General features: G+C 43.9%; 1 long non-coding RNA gene across 1 annotated transcript in view; it reads right to left on the bottom strand.

The window, feature by feature from the left end:
• Positions 1-1,174: 1,174 nt before the first annotated feature.
• The window catches only part of LOC140215931 (uncharacterized), a 423,058-nt gene continuing 418,232 nt past the window's right edge, over positions 1,175-6,000 (bottom strand). The window contains exon 4 of the long non-coding RNA XR_011892526.1: positions 1,175-1,483. This is a non-coding gene — a long non-coding RNA (uncharacterized lncRNA). The remainder of the gene's footprint in view (positions 1,484-6,000) is intronic.

Raw genomic sequence — 6,000 nt, 5'->3', positions numbered from 1 at the left:
GCTGAGTTTGCACATTTCTCACTGGTAATTTAACATCTTCATAAAACTGTTCTATTTCTTCATCATCATGACTGGAGGTTGAGGCGTAGGCTTGTACTACCTTTAATATATGTATATCTCATATTTACCTTTATTACGACGACTCCTAGAGAGAGCGAGATTTATTTACAGAAAGGCAGATAGGTCGGCATGAGCTATAACTTGCTCTGGCCTGCTACTCTATACTGGGAAAAAGGGACGGGAAGGAAAAGCGTTGTTGAATCATGATGATAGTAACGACGACTCCTACCTTCTCATTAATGTTGTAGGATTCATCAATGTAGCCCGCTATGTCCTTATGGATTAGAAATCCTGCCCCATATTCTTTCTCATCTGGAAGCGGCAGCAGAGGAGGTGACCATTAGTCAACACTGTTTAAGCCTCACCAGTTCATCTAACTTCACTAAGGACAATAATATCCCAGGCAATGCTGGATTATTCCTCAAAGCGCCTTTCTAGGCTATCCTCACTCGAGAGGGTTTCGGTGTTAAGCGTTGCCAGGTTCAGTTTCCAGCGGCGGCTGTTCAGATACCGAGATTATTGGCACCCCCGCCGCGTTGCAGGTCAGACCACCATCTCGGTCAGGTGCTCCGCAGCCGCTGGGCACTGAGGACTATGAGTTAATTGCAAGAGCCATGAGGGGAGTAGTGACCTTATACTGCACCAGGGAAGCCAATTCCTCATCTCGTGGAGTAGTGTCTTTGTTGAAGCTTATTGGGCCTTCCTAATTTGGTTGCACCATGACTACATTATAAACCGAATGGCTCTCGGCATTTTCTTTTGCTGGTGTCAGACGCCACTTCGAGCCTGAAGGTATGGTGGACTGGACAAGGATACAAATTTGCGGCTTTCAGATTACACGCCCGGTGCTCTACCTCAGCTCCACACCACTCGCTCCGCGCATTACACGGTATTGACAAAATGCTAAAAAATTAAAGAAACACCATAAAGGCATGTACGCTAAAAGTTTACAAGAGCCTCGAAAACCTCGAGGCTCAGAACAGACGACCAAAGTTAAAGACACTTCTTTCGAGAGTCGTATGTCACTTACATCAATGTGTAATTACTAACTGGGTTATGTAATACAAGCGCAAAATGAACACGTAGATTGACAGAAAAAGTCATTCTACCTTCTTTATTTTTCCTTCTGTTGGCTTTCTTGGATGCCAACGTTTCTTCCTTTGCCTTTCTTTTTTCGTTTGTTTTAGTGTGGAGGCAATGCTTTGCTGTCTGGGCGTTGACAAAGAAAATGTTTGCGTAGTGGAATTGGCGTAAATATTTTGATGGCGACTCACACAACGCGGAAGCGGTAAAAACAAGACATTATGGCCCACCATTCTCCCTCTCTTATGTAGTTGTCGATCGATCAGTTGGCCAGCAGGTCCATCGGTCGGTCGGTCGGTCGGTTCTTACACGTGATCGGGATGCACGTTACACGGATGTTCTTGCAAGAAAAGAGAGATGGGGCGGTACAGGACACACAAATTACAGCCATTTATAATTCCTAGCCAGGACCATTCATCAAAACACATTAAATCAATGTTTGTACTTATCTATAAACTTGTTTTTCTTCCTCAAGACTTCTCCATCTACCTTGTACCGTACATATGCAAGTGCTACATGGCGCGACACCTGCTGTAGTAATATTGAACTGCAATTCAAAATCTGCCCGTATTCAGTGGATTCACATAAGGAAAATCTTTTTCAACATTCCCAGTGATACTAGCATGCTCAGGTATCCATACTGAACACTATTTAGATATAATTTCGCCGCTGCTACAGCTGCCTCATGCATTATTAAGGCTATAGTAGTTTTGTCTGCACCGCACATCCCTCCTTTTATTTGTGTTGGTTTATTTATTGACGTGATATAAGCATACGCTGGCGCACAAATAAGGCGTCTGCTACGTATTGGCCCTTGAATATGTGGTACATACACAGCATACTTGCAATATAATATGCATGCAACAGTATATACAACATAGTTAACAAAACGTTGCGCTGGGACATACGAATCAAAATACCATGACGAGATTACGAAGACGCGCTTAAACCGATAGTGCAAACAACGGAGTCACATAACAAATGAGCACTCAAGTAACGATGCCAACCACAATAAGAGTGCATAAACATACCTTGACAATAAAAATAAAGAAGTACCTCATAAACAATTTTTCCCGTGTATTAATAAAGGCCAATAATGCCGCAATCGTCCAGAATTTTTTCAATGCTACTAACGCACACTTTTGTTTTGGTTCTTGGCGGCCACGGCCCTAATAATGTTTGTAGATGGAATGAACAATACGGCCTATATAACGCCGTGAATTAGCTGGCACTACCATTCAAATGTCAGCGCCCAATAAATAGCTTTACTGGCCTTTTGTTATCTCACGTCTCTGCTGTCTTGTCTTTTGCTGCCTCGCAGTTTGCATGGTCAGCAGTTTGACTCCTCGCTGCACATGTGCACAAAAAACGGTGGTATAACGAAAGAGGCGGGGAAAGGATTACTTCGGTGCAGGTCGAGAAAGAAGTCGGTGGCATCAGAAGGCCGAGCACGTGCCCTAAGGCGGCACCGGGGGATTGTGCCCCCTTTTCCTCTCAGGTGGGCTTTCGCGTCTCGCTTTCCTTATCAACAACCTCGGGTGAAGTTGCGCCTTTCCTCGGCCCGTGGCAGTCAGTCGACCGCACATCTGACGCAGCGCAGCGCTTTACACTATCTTTCTTTGTGTTTCCCTCTGCGCCAACAAAGTTTTTTTTATCTACCACTGGTCCTGGGTGTGCCCACAGCGGGCAATCTCTCGTGCGCAGACTGGACGCTGTGCGGCCTCGAAAGGAATGACAACCTCCTCGAAAGCGTCTCTATACGCTTCTCTGCAGAAATACAATGCGATACTGCTGTTTAGGTGCTTTTCTGCCGTCCTTTAGTGTCGCGGCCGTTCCCAAATGCTAAGAGTGGAAGAACACAAGCCCACACCTTGTCGAAGATGGCCCTCCAGGCAATAAGTCACTAAACGCCAGACTTTAGTTTTTCGATCACTTTCAAATTTACAAAAAAGAAGCCTTACTTGCCTACTTCGGGAACTACCTCGCTTTTCGAGAAGTGAAATAGGATAGCTATGAGTCAGTTAAAAGTTATATATCATTTATACCAGCTGCAAAAATAAATAAGTAAACAAACAAACAAATAAATAAAAGAACAGAGTTTCATCGGATTTTCCGTGAGAGGCGTCAAAAAGTTTTGCCGAAGGTTTGCCGAAGGTTTGCCAGAAACGTTTTGTCAGAAAGGTTTGCCGAAGTGTTTCAGAACTGCGAAATCATATCTGAAAACATGCGGAGTGGAGGACACAATTTTCTCAGTCTTCCACTTTGCCATGCGTAAGTTACGAAGTTGAACGATTAGGCAAACTTTTATGTAGACGTGGCACACGGTCGAAAATTTACAAATTGTACTTCTTATGCAGAAAGGCAAAAAGTAGGAAATGCACGAGTTTTTATTGGGTATAATAATAACTCAAGCATATTTAGCTAGTACTCACACTGTCATACACATAGTCTAGCGTCTTGTGCACTATGCACACAAGAAATAGCATGTCTTACTCAATATGTATTGTTTTTACCATTTTGAAGCAAACGTAAGTAGAGCAAAACGACACGATTCTCACACGTATTAGGCCGAAGGTAAAAGGAAAAATCTTGATATGATACCTTGTGAAACTTTGAATTCACTTTTTGACATCCGGGCTATCTGCGATAAATGTAAGTTCCGGAATATTTTCCTTTCTTCTGAAAGAAGCGCTTTGCAGTAACAATGAATCATGATGAATTGGACTAGTTGATGTAGACAACACTCTAAATTACTATGCATATGAACATTAATCTCATCGTATTTCAAGTTCGCACTATTTAGTTTAGAGAAGAAAGCACGCAGATCCAACAAAATTTCGGAAGCTAAATGAGGCGAAACTTGTTTCAGTTATCGAGGTAGCAGTAGTAGCAGATGTCCCTAGGCCAGCCTCGTCGACTCAAGCTGTTAGCTGTCTCCGTCACAGGACGAAGGCCATGTATGATGCGAATATGATGCCAATCTGGTAACTTGTACCACACATGCCACCTGAAGGCAGCAAAGCTGCTGGATTCAAGACACTCGCTATGCAACGAATCAGAAGGAAGAAAACCGAGGCGCCCGATTTTTACTAGTCATATAATAAGAACCCACCAAACAATGACACCAAGGACACCATAGAGAAAATTACCTGCAGTTTTAATTGAATTGAAGAAATGATAAATAAATGGAAGTGCAAGTAAATGAAACACAACTGACCGCAAGTTAGGAATTACGCGTGTGAGTGTTATTACCAACTGAACTACTGTGGCGCCATTTTCCCATCCACTTTCTTGGGTATTTGTGTTTCACTACTAGAACTACCGTTGGCAGTGTTAGCCAGCGCCACCACTAACGGCCTTGGCGGCGGATGGGGCAGGGAATGTGGAACTTTGGCGGACATCATCAAACACCAGTGACGACGTCGGCAGTTGTACTTCGGAAGCACTGCTAGTGTGTTCATTTGATTTATGTGGTCCGTCGAAGCTATTCGCTTACTCTGACAATGATCACCGATGGTTTCTGCCCCGTGTCTTAATATTTCATTTTCAATATGCGTATGGCGTGCCTACCGAATGAAATACACCTACCACAGACAATACACGAGTAATGCCGAGGTCGATGCCTGTTTTTGTTAACTGATACAGCGCTTATTCGTATCGCTGCACAAACCTCACCCGCGACTTGCTCACGCTACCTGTAGCAGGAGGAAAAAAAGAACCCTGCGCCGGAGTCGAGCTACGCTGAGCCGACTAACGTGCAGGCGCCGAGGTCAGTCAAGGTTGAAGCAATAAAGTTAAATCTTGTAGTAGAAGAGACAGCTGCAACACGTGGCTATATAACTTGGCTATATAACATGGCCATATAACACTAATTTTGCTTGCACTTCTACCGCACGTTCCATATATTTCATAACCGCCGAAAGCCGGCAGATTTGAGGTAGGCGATATGGACTGAAATGTAGACAACGGCTCTTTGATGTAGTCTGGTCGATTTTCTGGTATTGAAATTGTCTAATTGCAGTAAATTGATAATATAGTCAGCACCCGTCCGTGCATAATTCGATGACGAGACTGACTTCAAGGTGTCACTCCGCTCGATAACCTAAGCTAATCGAAAATCACTTCTTTCACACAAGAACACGGTATTTCTTATCGAAAGGCTCATTTCCTAGCACAACAAACTTGGACACTTGTAAAAGAAGTCAAGAGCAAACGGTGACAGCTCTTAACGTTTACGTACCTTATATCCTATCGTTTGTACTTTACGTCCTCAACAAGTGTCTGAGTTGGCTGCGCAAGAAAACATGCATTTGAACAAAACACGAGTATTCCAGCTTATTACCATTAAGCTTTTGTTGTTCACAAGAAGAATGGCAGAGAGAGCAAAAAGATAAAAGGCAGGTCTACAGTACGAGCGGCGGGTTGGCCACCATACAATGGGGAGCCACGGTAACAGGGAAACAAAACGCACAAGGAAACACAAACATGTGAAACTGTTGTAACATTACATTACTTCTATTACAACGTTTCCAAGTAATGGAGGTTACAGTGACAAGACTTAGTAACATTTACACATCCCGTATCCTTGGAAAAAACATTTATTTCTTTCCTTGAGCATGGCCGCCGAGTGTTTCAGAAATCCAGGGATATTGCCTTGCTTCGCTCTTGTCCTGCTTTCTTTTGCGGGAAACTAAATTTGCATGCAAATGGTGGTGCTCGAGACAACGCGCTTATTACCTCGGCCTACAGAGAGCATGACCGGCAACGGCTCGCTTATGCGTCCTGCTTGGGCATGAGCCGCGCAATGACATGTGCGACAGCTTATTCACCGGCCGAAAGCCCCTCTTCCAGCCCGTC

The sequence above is a fragment of the Dermacentor andersoni genome, chromosome 2, assembly GCF_023375885.2.
Source record: "Dermacentor andersoni chromosome 2, qqDerAnde1_hic_scaffold, whole genome shotgun sequence".
Lineage (NCBI taxonomy): Eukaryota > Metazoa > Arthropoda > Arachnida > Ixodida > Ixodidae > Dermacentor > Dermacentor andersoni.
Note: the sequence above shows the minus strand (reverse complement) of the source record. Positions and strands in the feature narration are given on the sequence as shown.